This window comes from Erpetoichthys calabaricus, chromosome 18, assembly GCF_900747795.2.
Source record: "Erpetoichthys calabaricus chromosome 18, fErpCal1.3, whole genome shotgun sequence".
NCBI lineage: Eukaryota > Metazoa > Chordata > Cladistia > Polypteriformes > Polypteridae > Erpetoichthys > Erpetoichthys calabaricus.
The window spans coordinates 55,480,583-55,500,284 of NC_041411.2; positions in this window are offsets into that span (position 1 = coordinate 55,480,583).

Below are 19,702 nucleotides of genomic sequence, written 5' to 3' on the forward strand. Positions count from 1 at the left end.
CATTGTAATGTTGCCCCCATGCTGGCCTTGCACATCCACTATGGCCCTCTGACCTATGATGGTCCTGGCACGTCTCCTTAATTTATATACATGAAATTGTGTGGTGTCTCATTGGCCTCCAACTCAAGTATTCTCTGTAAAATCCAAAAAGAGTGTTCACATTAGAATCATTTAAAACAGTGTAGCTTAGAAAAAAGAGAAAACATCTGTGTATCCTTACCTGTATATACAGGTGTCAAAGTTATTTTACTGTTCCTCTTAAATGGAACCTTGTACAGTTTTTTCATAGAAACAGCATGTCCTTTCAGGAAACTGTCTAAGGTGAAGAGACTTGCAGAGGCAATGTTTTGAAAAATTCCATTGTTCACCACAACAGCTCACTGGATCTATTTAGTCTAATCGCATTGTTTTCTCTCACCATGTCCACAATTGCTATCTGCTGCTTGGGTGTTAAAAGTGACCCTCTCCCACCAGAATGAGGCAGTGGTAGTATTCTGACAATAGAAAGGTCATCAGTTTATCAGTTGTTATACAGAGGTCACATACTCTACTATTTACAGTAAACTGCAGAAATGTTGCATATGATACAGAAATACAGTAAATGTGGCATCAGATACCTGTTCTCATTCCTCATGTCCTGTATTACAGAAGCCACTGTAGACAGTGTCACCTGAGGCTGCACCCATTTACCAGCTTCAGCCAAACTTAGGCCATGGTTGATAATATGGTTCAAAATTGATGCCTGTATTTCATTAGAAACCCTCTGGCACCTATTCACTTCTCTCCCTCAACTCCTCTTTCAGTTGAAGGGCAATTTACTGCTAGCACTGACAATGTGTAATTGGCCTTGCTCTTTCATAAATATTTGAAAAAAGTTTAAAGTGAATTGATTGAAATCACTAATGTAATTCTGGACAGTATTAAGGTGAGTGAGAGATCTGTAGTCCTGACTGACAAAAGGACATTGAGTGAGAGATCTGTAGTCCTGACTGACAAAAGGACAAACTATTTAGACAAGATGTCAGCTCAGATGAGAAATGCATCAACACAATGACAAAAAGTCTTTAGCTGTGAAATACAGTGCATCCGGAAAGTATTCACAGCGCATCACTTTTTCCACATTTTGTTATGTTACAGCCTTATTCCAAAATGGATTAAATTCATTTTTTTCCGCAGAATTCTACACACAACACCCCATAATGACAATGTGAAAAAAGTTTACTTGAGGTTTTTGGAAATTTATTAAAAATAAAAAAATTGAGAAAGCACATGTACATAAGTATTCACAGCCTTTGCCGTGAAGCTCGAAATTGAGCTCAGGTGCATCCTGTTTCCCCTGATCATCCTTGAGATGTTTCTGCAGCTTAATTGGAGTCCACCTGTGGTAACTTCAGTTGACTGGACATGATTTGGAAAGGCACACACCTGTCTATATAAGGTCCCACAGTTGACAGTTCATGTCAGAGCACAAACCAAGCATGAAGTCAAAGGAATTGTCTGTAGACCTCCGGGACAGGATTGTCTCGAGGCACATATCTGGGGAAGGTTACAGAAAAATTTCTGCTGCTATGAAGGTCCCAATGAGCACAGTGGCCTCCATCATCCGTAAGTGGAAGAAGTTCGAAACCACCAGGACTCTTCGTAGAGCTGGCCGGCCATCTAAACTGAGCGATTGGGGGAGAAGGGTCTTAGTCAAGGAGGTGACCAAGAACCCGATGATCACTCTGTCAGAGCTCCAGAGGTCCTCTGTGGAGAGAGGAGAAACTTCCAGAAGGACAACCATCTCTGCAGCAATCCACCAATCAGGCCTGTATGGTAGAGTGGCCAGACGGAAGCCACTCCTTAGTAAAAGGCACATGGCAGCCTGCCTGGAGTTTGCCACAATGCACCTGACGGACTCTCAGACCATGAGAAAGAAAATTCACTGGTCTGATGAGACAAAGATTGAACTCTTTGGTGTGAATGCCAGGCGTCACGTTTGGAGGAAACCTGGCACCATCCCTACAGTGAAGCATGGTGGTGGCAGCATCATGCTGTGGGGATGTTTTTCAGCGGCAGGAACTGGGAGACTAGTCAGGATAAAGGGAAAGATGACTGCAGCAATTTACAGAGACATCCTGGATGAAAACCTGTTCCAGAGCGCTCTTGACCTCAGACTGGAGCGACGGTTCATCTTTCAGCAGGACAACGACCCTAAGCACACAGCCAAGATATCAAAGGAGTGGCTTCAGGACAACTCTGTGAATGTCCTTGAGTGGCCCAGCCAGAGCCCAGACTTGAATCCGATTGAACATCTCTGGAGAGATCTTAAAATGGCTGTGCACCGACGCTTCCCATCCAACCTGATGGAGCTTGAGAGGTGCTGCAAAGAGGAATGGGCGAAACTGGCCAAGGATAGGTGTGCCAAGCTTGTGGCATCATATTCAACAAGACTTGAGGCTGTAATTGCTGCCAAAGGTGCATCGACAAAGTATTGAGCAAAGGCTGTGAATACTTATGTACATGTGATTTCTCAGTTTTTTTATTTTTAATAAATTTGCAAAAACTTCAAGTAAAGTTTTTTCACGTCATTATGGGGTGTTGTGTGTAGAATTCTGAGGAAAAAATGAATTTAATCCATTTTGGAATAAGGCTGTAACATAACAAAATGTGGAAAAAGTGATGCGCTGTGAATACTTTCTGGATGCACTGTATGTGTAGACGCAATGGCCGTTTGTACAAACACAATGAAGAATGCTAATGTGGGTGGGGAAATGCGCTACTGATTTGAGAACTGCTTTAAGAGTAAGGAGAATGACGATCCTAATGTGAGAACTGCATCAGAACGATCGAGAAAAACTGTAAAGTAACAATCTTGATCCCTTAATTCCCTTCATGATACTAATCATGCCTTCTCTTAACCTCCTTTAACCAAATATTTAAAAAGCTCTGCTCTTTTAATCTTTCCTCATTACTCATCCCCGGCAGCCCTGAAATCAGCTTTCTCTAGACTTTTCTAGTGCTGGAGACCAAAACTATACAAAGTATTCCAGGTGGGGTCTAACCAGTGCATCATAAAGCTTCAGTATAACCACCTTGGACTTGTACTCTACATGTCGTGCTTTATAACCTAACATTCTGTTAGCCTTCTTAATGGATAGTGACAAGTCCTCTATGACTCCTAAATCCTTCTCACAGTAAATGTTCAGTTTTCATATCTCTTATGGCTATATGCAGCTTCACTAGCATTGACCCCTGTAGGACACCACTCTAAACATCAACCATTTCTGATAAGGTTACACACACCATAACCCCGTGCTTCCTGTGTCTGACCCAATCTTGCACCCATCTACACACTACACCCTTTTTGATGTCCAGCTTTTCATGTGGCACCTTATCAAATGCCTTCTGAAAGTCAAGATAAATAATATTGTATGCACCACTTTGATTGTTTCGTTTTGTTGCTTCCTGATAGAATTACAGCTTGTTTGTAAAACACAATCTCCCTTATCTGAACCCATGCTGAGTGTTCAATAAAACTTCTTTTCTTGCCTTGCTCAGTATTTTCCTGAATAATTCCTTCCATTAATTTACCTGTTATGCATGTTAAGCTTCTGTTGCTTGGATCTTCTCAATCACCCTATTTATATAACAGGATGATGTTTGCCATTTTCCATTCCTTAAGTATTTCCCCAGTGCACAGTGACTCCCTAAAATATGCATAAATGGCCAATATACAGTATGTACTCACTAACCTCTTTAAGAACTTGAGGATAAATATTATCTGGCCATGGTGATTTGTTTGAATTTAGCCTATTTAATCTGAGCAGAACTTCTGTCTCAACAATTTCAAAATCAGTACCTCCTTAGTAGTTCATTTTATAGCTGAGAAGTTATCAACATCCTCTTATGTGAAGACTTCAGAAAAAGCAAGTTTACAACATCTGCTATTTCACTGTCTGTATCTTTTAATTCCCCTTTACTTTTCCCTATGCACTTCACCTGGGGCCTCATGCATAATGCTGCGCGTAGAATTCGCACTATAACATGACGTAAGCACAAAAGTGGAAACGTGCTTATGCAAAAAAAAATCCAGAAGCATAAATCTGTGCGAACGCCAACTTCCACATTCTTCTGCTCCATAAATCCCGGTCAGCGTGAAAAGTAACGCACGTGCACGTGCCTGCTGTTCCGCCCCAACTCCTCCCAGAATTACGCCTCTTTGAATATGCAAATCAATATAAATAGCCCTTAAGCTCAGCATTCTGGGAAAAGACAATGACAAAAGCAAGAGGGAAAATAGGAGAATTTCAGCGAATACCAAGTGGAGGCAAGGAAAAGCATACTATTTGTTGGTTTAAACAATTGTATAAACAACAAAAGGAAGTTGATCGAGTAACATTGCGTGTTGGAGAAACTCGAAAGCTCAAGTTCACAAAGTCGCACAGTGCCCAAAATTAAAAAGAAGTTGTCACATATCAAAGTCATAGCCCACCGTCTGAGTGTCATTTGAAAGCTTATTAGGGTACAGAGGAAAAAAAAGGCACACAGTAGGGAAAAAAAGCACGAAATGTCAACTTTAATCTCTAAATTTCTACATCTTGCCTGAAGAAGGGGCCTGAGTTGCTTCGAAAGCTTCCATATTGTAATCTTTTTAGTTAGCCAATAAAAGGTGTCATTTTGCTTGGCTTTTCTCTGCATTCATAATGGCTAACACGGTACAACACCCTAGTACTACTTTAATCACGTAGTTTATTTTGTCATTAAAGTAGAACATCATAAACTTCATCTTAAACTCGTTTAATTTACTAGTTTCTCAATCCCATCGTAACTAAAGTAGCACGTTAAATGCTTTGTTTTGTATTTGATCTTCTATGTGCTTGATGTTTGTGAATCACTACATGCTTCCAGGCTTTTTCTTCCTCCGACAGGACACAGAATCCATTACATTCGTGATATTACAGCTCTCTGAATAATTAAAATACTGAGATGTATACTTGATATCATTTTCATGATGATAGAAGTTAAAGCATGTTATTAAACATGGGATCATGGTGGCGCAGTGATTGTTCATGTCTCATTCAAGATGCTGCGCCATGTGTGACCTTCGATGAAATACTTTATTGTAGCAGTACTGTCTCTTTCAAACGTACTAATCTCCTTACTTTGCTTTCTCCAAATACCCAATCGCCACACAATCGGCTCTGTAATAGACGTTAAGCCATCTGTAAGCTTAGAACGCCGATTCTTCAAAACTTTTAAGGAACATCAAAATATCTTCGTAGTACGTGTTTAATTGTTCTATCCGTCTATCCTTCCAGTGTCACGTCAGCACCAGCAAGAATACAGCGCGAGGCAGGAACAATCCGTGAACAGAGCACCAGCGGCTTGCTAGTGCTGCGGCACCGTGTCCTCACATGTTTAATTATTAACAATATAGATTATTTAAATGAAGTTAAAGTTTTATCTGTATAATATAATAAACATATTTTGCTGCGGGCGGCACGGTGGCGCAGTGGGTAGCACTGCTGCCTCGCAGTTGGGAGACCTGGGGACCTGGGTTCGATTCCCGGGTCCTCCCTGTGTGGAGTTTGCATGTTCTCCCCGTGTCTGCGTGGGTTTCCTCCGGGCGCTCCGGTTTCCTCCCACAATCCAAAGACATGCAGGTTAGGTGGATTGGCGATTCTGAATTGGCCCTAGAGTGTGCTTGGTGTGTGGGTGTGTTTGTGTGTGTCCTGCGGTGGGTTGGCACCCTGCCTGGGATTGGTTCCCTGCCTTGTGCCCTGTGTTGGCTGGGATTGGCTCCAGCAGACCCCCGTGACCCTGTTTGGATTCAGCGGGTTGGAAAATGGATGGATGGATGGATATTTTGCTGCATTTCATCTTAAAAATGATATCATCATCATATCTAAATACGCGTTTTATAAAGTGGCTCAGGTTGTGCAATATTATAACTATCGCAAGTTTACAGTGTGGTAATTGAACTTATAAGTACAAACAGTTCTACAAGGAGCACTTGATGGACTGATTGAGTGCATTTAGAGTTCTTGGGATGAAACTGTTTCTGAAGTGCGAGGTCCGTACAGGAAAGGCTCTGAAGCGTTTGTCATATGAGAGCAGTTCAATAGACAGCATGGCTGAGGCAGCGTGTGCTTGATGCTGTATACCGAAAATTCTCTTTCCGATCAGCTGCTGTACAGCTGTGATTCACACTCAGATACCGTGATATAAAAACTCCAAGTAATGCAGTGAGAGTAATATTGAAAAAGATGATCCGATGTGGCAACACCTAACGGGAGCAGCTGACAGAAGAAGAAGAAGGTGCAGTGAGAATATGGTATTTGGAATAGTTTAACCATTCTGTGGACCATTATATTGTTACAGGTTAATTACAATCAGATGCATTAAACTAATAAACAATATGCGGTTAATTTCAGCGTATTTATAAAGCCACGTCAAGGATGTGGATCTAAAAAAGAAAGGGTAACCACACAGGAACAGTAGCACTGCTTTGACGCTGGGTGCCACCAGTCTGCAAAACCGAGCAGAGAAGTTGCGTACGACAAGGTATGAGCTACCGTGGAAATGTGTGTGGCTTTATGCCAAGTTTAGGTTTTATACATTGCGATTTGAATGTAGAAACGTTCTTATGCAACATTTTTGTGCGTATGCACCGTTTTTACATGAGGCCACTGTTCCTTGACTTCTTTTACTACTAAAATATTGAAAGAATCTCTTTGAGTCATCCTTTGTCTTATCTGTTATATTCCTCTGTAACTGCATTTTAGCTTTCCTCATATCTTTCTTAATGGTTGCCCTCGTGTTCTCATATGTCTTATGGTTTGCATTGCAGTTTTGCATTGTAAGTTTGCCAGTAAAATAATGTAAAATTTACAGTAACAATTTAACAGTAACTTACTGTAATTGTAGGAACTCAACAAAATGGTACACTACTGTAAACAAACAAGTATACTTACAGTAATTTACTGTAAAATGCTCTTAAATTTGTAATAAAATACTGTAATTAATGTTCATATGTAAAATTTCATACCTGGGTGACTTAATTTGAAATGAAAGCCCTATGACGATGAATGAAAGTTGTTTTTCTTTATTATTAATTTTCCACAGTAGAAAACAGTGTTTTAAAAAATAAATAACTCATAATAATAAAACTTAACATTCCAGTCAAGTCCCATGTTGTTTTTTGAGCATAAAGATACAGGATTTCACAATATAAAAAACACATAATATGTCTGGACAATGTGCTTTGCAATTTATACTTTATGCAAAAACAAAAAAGAACATTACAACAATAATAATAATAATTTTAAAATAAAACAATTCACATTCAGCTCACTCTGATATAAGTTTAAATTAGGTTTTATGAATATAAAGAAATAATAGTTCACAATATAATGAAAACAAACAAACAAAAAAAAAAACGCACGTTTTCATAGTACGTTTTATGTGTGAAAGTAATGGAAGCAGAACAATGAAAGCAGAACCTATTGGGTCAGCAGTGCAGTTAATTAGTAGCATACTGTTTAGCACTCATGCTTCTCAGTGCCAGAGTTTAAAGTATGGCTAAAGTCCGATCTGGATGGAGTTTCCATATACTCCTTGTGCTTGCACAAGTTTCTTTCCACAATCCAAAGACATGGATGTTAGGTAGACTGTAGATGCTAAACTGGCTATGTGTGTGTGTGTGTGACTGATTGTCTGTCTGTATGCCTGGTTATGAGTTGGCACCTTTTCCAGGGTTTTCCTGTTTTCATTGTCTATTGTAGGGAATTGGAACACAGTAAGAATTGACAAAGAAAAGACATCAATTATTAAATATTAAAGGGAAAGAATAACGGTAAATACAGACAAGTTAGTAAACTTAAATGTTGCATCTAGACAACAATAGCAATCTTTAAAATTGACATTCCCTCACTCAATCTTAAGTGAAATTTGTTAATATAAAGTTTTAGAGTTGACAATGAAGGTCTTCCTTTTTCCTATTTTTTCTATGCTTTTTGCACTCCATTCAAAATCTACAAGTTTTCTGAGAAGAAAATAACAAAGCTAAATAACAAAGATGGGGATGAGTGTAACATAGAGGGATAGACAGAACAGAAAAGGAGGTGGGGTTGCTGTTTATGCGAAACAGGATTTAAATGTAAGTCCTCTTCAGTTGGATGATGAGCCCCATCTTAGTGAGGACATGTGGCTTCACCTGGAAAATATTACGGAAAGAGGTCGTATTTTAGTAGTGTGTTATAGACCACCCAATTCAGACAGTAATTTCAACACACATCTTTTTAGTAATATCAAAAAGGCAAGTTTACCTCGCACCCTCCACAATGCTGGAAAAAATACTGCTCAATTTCGAGGAATTAAACACTATTTCCGCATTATATAAAATCTTATTAGAGTCCCTACCTTTCAAAGATCCAAGAGGACATTGGGAAGAAGATCTTTTAATCAATCCATATTACTAACCGAGAATGCTAAACCGGATGATGGACGCAGGCACATCCGGCAATGGGCCGTAGCTGCAAAAAGACGTACTGCGCAGGTGCAAAAAGAGTCCGCGAGGGTCGGCTGAGGAGCCGAGAAAGGCGGATGAGGGGCCGCGAGAGGCGGACAAGACCACAGAAAAAAGGAGTGAGCACAGGAAAAATTGAGAAATGAGGCGCAAAGAGCACCGAAAAAAGGAAACGGCACATAAAAAAGTATTCAAACGCAAGCAAAGCACGAAACACATTGCACACGAAACTAGACCCAAAAAAAAAAAAAAAAAAGAGGCTCGCGCACAACAGCAAGGCACCCCCCCCTACAGGCACCGGACGGGACACACACCAAGAGGGGGATTCAACAAGACACAGGAACACAAAAAGAAAGAAGACGCTCGCGCGACAACAATCCTCAACCCCCCCCCCCCCCCCCCCCACACACACACACACATCCATAAGAAGTGACACCCAAAGCCACATATTCTAAAGTGAACGTCAACACCTTCACACTAGACAGCATAGGTGTCAGCATTGGTGGATCTCCTTACAATAAAGCACTATTAACCGTTCAACTGCAGAAAAAGAAACATATTAACAGTGACTGCGATCCTTCTTATTACTTATCCATATTTCGCATGCTGAGAAAGAAACAAGTCATGAATACACGGTCACGGGTACAAAACGAAAAGGAAAGGATAACAGGAACAAACACACGAAAACGAAAGAAACAACAAAATAGACGGCTATGCAGCATAGGTGGATCTCATTACAATAAGGCACTATTAACCGTTCAACCGCAGAAAAGGCTCCATATTAACAGTGAGTGCAATTCTCCTTATTACTTATCCATATTTCTAAAAAAAAAAATGTCTCGACTCCAAAAACGCAAAGCTCAACTAAAGCTTCTAACTAACGATGTACCTAAAAGTAAAAACTTTATGAACTGCATTAGATCCTACAATGATTCATTTGCTTTTGCATATACCGGAGTAAATATCAGGCCACCAAAAGGCAATGGCCCATACTACTTTCGCATATGTGCACAAATACTGCATCGCATTGGAACAGTGCACCCTGAAACAAATCAACAACGCAAATATGCACAAATCTACATCCTAGATCCACATGACGCAAACTATCAATCAAAGTGCTGCATCGCAACAGGCACGGATTCAAAACGAAACACCTCCCGTCTCAGACATACGTTAATGGCAGCGAAGGCTACAACGGGCTTCTCACACAGCACAGGCAAATCGATTACAGCTCCAAAACAACACGTCCCAAATACTACACATGCAACAACGCGCCTCTCAAACGGCACAAGCAAAACATACACCAGTAAAATTCATTCGGATTAATGAATGTCATTTGCAATCATTGTCATTCAGTTCACTTCCCTGAAGAAACAACTGGAAATACAAGTAATTCATTTACACGTTGTTGTCAAAAGGGTCAAATTAGACTGCCTTCTTTACATTCATATACTGAATATCTACAGAGGCTTATAACTGACGATGTACCTGAAAGTGAAATCTTTATCAACTACATTAGATCCTACAAATCGGTATCCACTATGAACATTAACGGTGGCACTGCACGTGACATCCGTCTTGAAAAAATGTTGTTTATTGATGAATGTTCAATGGCATGAAGTCACTTACTCAACACCATTCATAAACTTCTACAAACGTTTATGAATAATAATATTCGATTTGAAGGAAAGGTACTTTTATGAGGAGGAGATTTTAGACAGTGATTAGCTATTCTTCCAGATGCCATGCACTCAGCTATTGTTCAGTGCACCTTAAAATACGCAGACAATTGGCATTGCTTTCAAAAGATACAGTTAGTAAAAAAGATACGATGTCCAGAACCAGATCATAACAATTGCTTATTACAACTGAGAGATGGTACACTCACCAATACAGCTGGACTTCAGCCACATATTATTACAATTCCTCAAGCCTTTATCTGCGACAACTTAGTTACACAGACATTTCGAACGGCAATCTCATTAGACCAAATGCCCCTTTTAACACAACGCACTATATTATGTCCAAAAAATATTAATATGGAAAACATTAATACCCAAGTCATTCCATTACTTCCTGGAGAGACACAACTCTTTCTAAGCTCTGACAAACTTGACTCTGATCACAACAATAACCATCTTAAATGACCTTACAAGTTCTGAGCTGGAATTACCTTTTACACTTAAACGGCGTGTACAAAGAAATTTTCAAATAAACCTTTACACTGTGCCACACACTTTATTGTTTGCTTTCTATTTGCATCATCTACACCGTCACACTATTCTATATCTCATTCATACATCACGCTCTTTGTCATTCCCAACACCAGGGGTTGGCGAGCGAAGCGAGCAGGGGGCGGAGCCCCCTAGTATATCAGAAAAGGAGTGGAAGGTAGCAAAGCAGAGAATTCACTCGAGTTCTATATGCACAAAGCATAGAATTATTCAACTAAAAATTATATATCGAGCTCATCTGTCTCGCTTAAAACTGTCCAAAATGTTTCCAGGGCAAGATCCAACCTGCGAACGCTGCAACCAAGCTCCTGCCTCACTGGGTCACATGTTCTGGGTCTGCACCAAATTAACATCATTTTGGACAAAAATTTTTAAGTGCCTTTCAAACAGCCTTGGGGTCACAATCCCTCCTAACCCATTAACAGCTGTGTTCGGTGTTCTTCCAGATGGACTTGAATTGGAGAAGGACAAGCAAACGGTGATTGCATTCACTACACTTTTGGCACGCAGACTGATTTTGTTAAATTGGAAGAATCCTAATTCTCCTCTGATAAGTCAGTGGGAAACCGATGTTTTATATAATTTGAAATTGGAAAAATTCAAATTCTCAGTTAGAGGATCTGTACAAAATTTTTTCAAAACCTGGCAGGATTTAATCAATATTATTTTAGAATAACAGAAATAACTATTACCGCATTTAATTCCCTTCTCCATCTCTTATTTACATAGATATTTATTTCTCCCTTTCTTTTGTTTAATGTTGCCTTATTAAAAAGCCCTAAGCAATTTTCTTTTAGCTAAGCTCTCCTTCTCAGGGGTGGGGTTTGATTTGTCTTCAATTTTGTTGGGTTATAAATTGATCTATTTGTATGGAATGATTACAATGAAAATTAATAAAATAAAAATATAAAAAAAAAAAGGCAAGTTTACAGGGAGATATTATAGTCATGGGGGACTTTAATTATCCAAATATTAACTGCGATAACCTTGCAGATGGAGGAGCACAAGAGCAGGAGTTTTTAGAAGTAATCAATGACTGTTTTTTAACACAGCATGTTAAAGCACCAACAAGGGTTGAAGCCTGTCTGGATTTAGTATTTTGTAATACTATAATCAGGATATAATTGAGGGTGTAGAGGTGATTGAACCACTAGGATCAAGTGACCTTAATATAATACAATTCTCAGTATTTTGTAAGAGTGCAGATGCAAAGACTAAAATTGTTAAGTTGAACTTTGGTAGGGCTAATTTTGAGCAGATGCGTCAATGTCTAAGTAGGATACACTATGGATAAGTTTTTAAGTGTGGAGACAGTCGAGGAGCAGCGGAACAGGTTTAAAAATATTTTACATGTAATGCAGGACAGATACATACCTAAATTTGGAATTAATAGCAAACTAAAAAAACTCCACGGTGGATTAATAAAGATTTAAAAAAGAAATTCCAAATGAAAAAAACTGCTTTATAAGGCATATAAGACTAATGACTGCAAAGTGAATCGTAGAGCGTATGAGAACATGAGGGCAACCATTAAGAAGGATATCAGGGAGGCTAAAAGACAGTTGGAGAGGAATATAGCAGATAAGGAGAAAGAAGACCCTAAAAGATTCTTTCAGTATTTTAGTAGTAAAAGAACAGTCAAGGAGGAGGTCAAGTGCATCAGAAATAGTAAAGGGGAATTAAAAGATACAGACAGTGAAATAGCGGATGCCCTAAACTTACATTTTTCTGAGGTGTTTACAAGTGAGCAAGTGGATAACCTCCCAGAGGTAAGCGGGACTACTAAGGAGGTACTGAGGGATTTGGAAATTGTACAGGGAGAAGTGCTGCTCAGATTAAATAAGATGAAATCAAACAAATCACCAGGACCAGATAATATTTACCCTCGAGTTCTTAAGGAGGCTAGCGAGTACATATATAAACCCTTGACACGTATTTTTAGGAAGTCATTGCTCACTGGAGAGATTCCGAAGGACTGGAAAATGGCAAATATCATCCCATTATATAAAAAGGGTGACAGGGCAGATCCAAGCAACTATAGGCCAGTAAGCTTAACGTGCATCACAGGAAAATTAATGGAAGGAATTATTAAGGATAAGATTGAGCAACACCTGGCAAGGACAGGAGTTATTAGGAACAGTCAGCATGGGTTCAGAAGAGGGAGGTCATGTTTTACTAACATGCTGGAATTCTATGAGGAGGCAACAAAAGGATACGATCAAAGTGGAGCGTATGATATTATTTATCTGGACTTTCAGAAAGCATTTGATAAGGTGCCACATGAGAGGTTGGGCATCAAATTAAAAGAAGTGGGAGCTCAGGGTGATGTTTTTAGATGAGTGCAGAATTGGCTCAGACACAGGAAGCAGAGGGTGATGGTGCGAGGAACCTCATCAGAACTGGCCCGATGTTAAGAGTGGTGTTCCACAGGGGTCAGTGCTAGGGCCGCTGCTATTTTTTAATATATATAAATGATTTAGATAGGAATATAAGTAACAAGCTGGTTAAGTTTGCAGATGATACCAAGATAGGTGGATTAGCAGATACTTTGGAATCCGTTATATCATTACAGAAGGACTTGGATAGCATACAGGCTTGGGCAGATTTGTGGCAGATGAAATTTAATGTCAGTAAATGTAAAGTATTACACATAGGAAGTAAAAATGTTAGGTTTGAATACACAATGGGTGGTCAGAAAATCGAGAGTACACCTTATGAGAAGGATTTAGGAGTCATAGTGGACTCTAAGGTGTTGACTTCCCGACAGTGTTCAGAAGCCATTAAGAAAGCTAACAGAATGTTAGGTTATATAGCACGATGTGTGGAGTACAAGTCCAAAGAAGTTCTGCTCAAGCTTTATAACACACTGGTGAGGCCTCATCTTGAGTACTGTGCGCAGTTTTGGTCTCCAGGCTACAAAAAGGACATAGCAGCGCTAGAAAAGGTCCAGAAAAGAGCAACTAGGCTGATTCCAGGGCTACAGGGTTTGAATTATGAGGAAAGATTAAAAGAGCTGAGCCTTTACAGTTTCAGCAAAAAAAGATTAAGAGGTGACATGATTGAAGTGTTTAAAATTATGAAGGGAATTAGTACAGTGGATTGAGACTGTTATTTTGAAATGAGTTCATCAACAACATGGAGACACAGTTTGAAACTTGTTAAGGGTAAATTTTGCACAAACATTAGGATGTTTTTCTATACACAAAGAACGATAGACACTTAGAATAAGCTACCAAGTAGTATGGTAGACAGTAAGACGTTGGGGACTTTCAAAACTTGACTTGATGTTTTTTTGGAAGAAATAAGTGGATAGGACTGTTGAGCTTTGTTGGGCTGTATGGCCTGTTCTCGTCTAGAGTGTTCTAATGTTCTAAAGAGAGCCGACACATGAATTAAGGAATGCAGAGTTTTTTTGGGCAACTCTTCCAGATAGCTTGCTGACAACCTTCCCAAGGTAAGCTTTGGCACCTTTTTCTGGAGTGATTTCCAGAAAACACCTCTATGCAAAAGTCAAACAAATATGAAATCAAAAATACAACTGTTGTCTCTAATTATTAAATTACAGATAAAAGGCTTTTCCTTAAAGATGATTTCATTATAATTTTCCAAACAAATTACATTTCAAGTAACTCAGCATGCCATTATGAACAAGTCTTTTGATAAGAAAAAATTTTTCTGTCAGAATAACCTAACACAGTGGTTCCCAAACTTGGTCCTGAGGACCCACTGTGGCTGCAGGTTTTTATTCCAGCCAAATTCACAATTAGTGATAATAATTGATCTCATTTATTTAGGTGGTCTTTTTTCCTTCTCTTATTCTGCCTTTAGAAATGCACAGCAGTATGATTTTTACATTTATAAGACATTTAGAAATATTTCTACTTTTGCTTTAAACGCTTACCTCTCTTTTGTTGTTGTCCTATTGTTTTAATATTTTTTGTGCAGTTTGCACCCATCCTGTATCTTAATAATGAAAATTAAAACAAACAGAACTGACAGCCAGGTAAACAACATTGAATGATGAAAAGCTGCAATAACTTTAGTGTCAGACCCACTAATTAGTAAGTAATAAACTAAACAATCAGAACACCTGAAAAAGCAGAATGAAAATTAGACTGAAAAATGTTAAAGAAATAAAAAAAAACTATCCCCTTATAAGTGCTTAGTACATTTTAATAAAAATTTACCAAACTTAGTTTTGTTATTTCTTCATTGACTCCAAAACACAGAAACTGGGAAATAAAAGTTCACTTAATTAGCCCAGGAGTGCAATTAAAAACAAGTTAGTTGGAACAACAACCTGCAGCCACAGTTGGTTCCCAGGACTGAGTTTGGGAAGCACTGGCCTAACACATAATATGCAAACAAAAGGCAAAAAAAGTAAGAAAATTGAATAGTTTTGGCACTCCTTAAAAGAACAAAAATATTATTATATTAAATATTTATATTATAAAATAACATTTTTTGTACCTTTGTAAAAATTCAATAGTTAATGGTATATAAAGATAAAATTGTAGAAGCATGAAAAGACTGGTGCAATTCCACTCACAGAGGATATAGGTGAAGATCTCACACACCACTTAGCTCTCAAGGCTCAGCATCCACTTTTTTGAAGGCATTAATGTGTCACCTGGAACAGATAATGCATAATTTTGCATTTTTCATCATGCTTAATAATCAGGACCTATAAAATGAAAAAAAGCATTTAAAAGATAGATAGATAGAAAGATAGATAGATAGATAGATACTTTATTAATCCCAAGGGGAAATTCACAAATCATTATTTGAATTATCTCTCTATTATAAAAAGTAATCCTGTCCCCTGTCCTGATAGTCTACGATACGCGATTTTTCTCGGAAGATAATTTAAAGACCCGCGAGACGAAAGAGACCTGCCACGGTGCGTCTCACGGGAACATAGAACGAGAGTCTTGCAAGACACATCCTACTTACAAGCAATTTAAAAAAAAAAAACAAATCAGTAGTGTAAAGGCAGTCATGCAGCACACACAGCTCCAGGGCGCAGTGCATATAAAGTGTATAAGGTCAATACGGTAGAAATGAAACGTCTACAATTAAACGATGAAGAAAGAAAAGCGCTGTGAAAAGAGACTCAAATGCGTTGGACAGAAAAAAGAGCAAAAAAGAATAATCAGAAAATTCAGAAAATAAGGAAAGTAATTATCTGCCCGGAACAAGAGGAATTGAAAAAAAAGCATGTCCAATCCGGCTCTTAAATAAATGACAGTGAGTAAAAGACAAAGTAGAACTTCATAGAGATGTTTACAAACGTTGGCGCTAAACACATGCAGAGCAGGTTAGAGATTATGAAACCAGGGAAATTAGAAAGGCTCAAAAAAAAAAAAACGTTGGCGCTATACACATGTGGAGAAAGTTAAAGGATATGAAAGTAGGAAAATTAGAAAATATAAAAAAAGTAAAGATCGCAGTAGCGCAAACAAACTGCCTCATTTAATTATGTACCAGTCTAACTTTGGTTTTGCACAATAATTACTACACTATTGCACCTTAACACTTAATTCTACTTTATTCACATAATTTTACTTATTTATTATGTTCTACTATACTGTTATCTTTCGATCTATGACTTTTTGTTAATCTAACAGATATTATTCTAACTTTGCACAGTTTTGGATAAGCAGATCAGGATGCATTTCACTGCTTGTTGTCCTGTATAACTATGCATGTGACAAATAAAGAATCTTGAGAATTTCAAAAACGGAGTTTACCGCACATGCATTTATTGGTTACTTTGTTAATGTATATATATTTATCTGTCTGCTTATTTAAAAACATAAATTTACCCCAGGAGTCAAAAACGTTCTGTCTAGCCCTTGTAGAAAAACCTAGACAAAAGCTGGGGTATCACCTTGGTAACCCCATGTACTTTTGGAACTGTGAGAGGAAAATAGCAGGACTTTACAGACAGGAGTCCAATGCAGAACTGTACTTATTTTGTTTCTTTGTAAAAAAAATTATTAAATGCTGATGATGTAGATTATTTTGTCTATGCTGAAATTCCAAACAGAGAAACCTATCCTGACCTCATTAAAAAGATTCAGCATATTGGGACTCACAAGATTACAAATATTTTTTTTACAGAAGTTCTGAAATAAAAGTGAAACTAATGAAATAGCAACAATTCAAAGAAAAAACAATCTTAAAAGTGTGTATCCGGAAAACCAAATACGGGGGTTGGCGAGCGAAGCGAGCAGGGGGCGAAGCCCCCTAGTTATTATTATTATTATCTGACTATCATTATCATGGTTAGGTTTTATTCAGATTTAAAGTATGGTTAGTATGTTTTAGTTTAAACAACATATTGAATTAATTGTTTGTTAAGTAATAATTTTATAAAATGTCCAATGTACTATACACCGAACGGTAGGATATGTATCAGCAATATCAGTCTTAGGTTTACTGGCAGGCTGAGAATCCTCTCTATGATAGCAGGAGTAGCAGAAACCTGCAAAACAGAAAGTACTTTAGAATCCAGAAGACAAATAACAAATAGGCGTACACTACTGTTTGGCATTGAAACGTATCATAACCTTTACTTACATCAGCAAGGATAAAAAGTGCATCACTTTTCTCCTTAAAGCACGCCATTTGGGGCATTATGACATAGGGGGTCCATGCACCTTCTTCACCTTTTGAGAGGATGGTCTTCACATCATTTATTGCATTGACTCTGAAATACTGAACAACTGTCTTCCCCTTTTCATGGAAGGAATGTTCCAGCTTGGACAAAATTAGAATATGTCAGTAATTGGAAATGCCTGTAAAGGCAATTTTGGACAAACAAATATCAACGTCTTAAGTTCTGATATGGGGGGAGCAGGTGTGGCATTGATCTCCCTGTGCAGAACAACATAGAATCAATTACATCTTGCCTGAAGAAGGGGCCTGAGTTGCCTCGAAAACTTGCATATTGTAATCTTTTTAGTTAGCCAATAAAAGATGTAATTTTGCTTGACTTCTCACTACACTTTAATCATGAAATAGACCTATTTTTTCATCACTGTGTCCTTAATTTTTTTTCTCTGTGGCTCAAATACGCCTCCGTACATTTTAATGCTGTTCTGAAGGCGCAAAAAAAAAAAAAGGTGTGTGAGACCTTTAAAATGTATTGCGTCATTACGATGGGCAATATGTGATGCTTGTATTACCTATTTGAGAAATAGATAAAGAAAAGCATCGCGAATACATTTGTTTGTCAGCATTTTAGTTTGATGATTCGCTTCACCACATTGAACCATTCATCAAATGTCGAAGCACGCACATTGATCCTGTAGACAGATAGATACTTTATTAATCCCCAAGGGGAAATTCACATACTCCAGCAGCAGCATACTGATTAAAAGAATACTAATTAAAGAGCAATAAAAACTCGGTACAAGTTATAAAAAAAAAAAAAAAAAAAGAACCAAGGTGGAGAGTGCGAGGCAGATATAATAGACAATAATACTTGTATAGTGTTAGTGTTTACCACCCGCGGGTGGAATTGAAGAGTCGCATAGTGTGGGGGAGGAACGAGCTCCTCAGTCTGTCAGTGGAGCAGGACAGTGACAGCAGGCTGTCGCTGAAGCTGCTCCTCTGTCTGGAGATGATACTGTTCAGTGGATGCAGTGGATTTTCCATGATTGACAGGAGCCTGCTCAGCGCCTGTCGCTCTGCCATGGATGTCAAACTGTCCAGCTCCGTGCCTACAATAGAGCCTGCCTTCCTCACCAGTTTGTCTAGGCGTGAGGCGTCCTTCTTCTTTATGCTACCTCCCCAGCACACCACCGCGTAGAAGAGGGCGCTCGCCACAACCGTCTGATAGAACACCTGCAGCATCTTATTGCAGATGTTGAAGGACACCAGCCTTCTAAGGAAGTATAGTCGGCTCTGTCCTCTCATGCACAGAGCATCAATATTGGCAGTCCAGTCCAATTTATCATCCAGCTGCACTCCCAGATATTTATAGGTCTGTATCCTCTGCACACAGTCACCTCTGATAATCACAGGGTCCGGGATGGGCCTGGGCCTCCTAAAATCCACCACCAGCTCTTTGGTTTTGCTGGTGTTCAGGGGTGGTGGTTTGAGTCGCACCATTTAACAAAGTCCTTGATTAGGTTCCTATACTCCTCCTCCTGCCCACTCCTGATGCAGCTCACGATAGCAGTGTCGTGACCGAACTTTTGCACGTGGCAAGACTCAGAGTTGTATTGGAAGTCCGATGTATATAGGCTGAACAGGACCGGAGAAAGCACAGTCCCCTGTGGCGCTCCTGTGCTGCTGACCACAATGTCACACCTGCAGTTCCCGAGACGCACATACTGAGGTCTGTCTGTAAGACAGTCCACGATCCATGCCACCAGGTATGAATCTACTCCCATCTCTGTCAGCTTGTCACTAAGGAGCCGAGGTTGGATGGTGTTGAAGGTGCTAGAGAAGTCCAGAAACATAATTCTTACAGCACCACTGCCTCTGTCCAAGTGGGAGAGGGATCGGTGTAGCATATAGATGATGGCATCCTCCGTTCTCACCTTCTCCTGGTATGCAAACTGCAGAGGGTTGAGGGCATGGCAGACCTGTGGCCTCAGGTGGTGAAGCAGCAGCCACTCCATGGTCTTCATCACATGTGACATCAGAGCGACAGGCCGGAAGTCATTCAGCTCAACAGGACGTGACACCTTTGGGACTGGGGTGATGCAAGATGTTTTCCAAAGCCTTGGGACTCTCCCCTGTTCGAGGCTCAGGTTGAAGATGCGCTGTAGACGACTCCCCAGCTCCAACACACAGGCCTTCAGCAGTCGCGGCGATACTCCATCTGGACCCACTGCTTTGCAGGCCCAAAGTCTCCTCAGCTCTCTGCTTACCTGGGCTGCTGTAATTGTGGGTGGGGGGAAACTCTCTCCTATGCTGGTATCAGCAGAAGGATGGGTGGAGGATG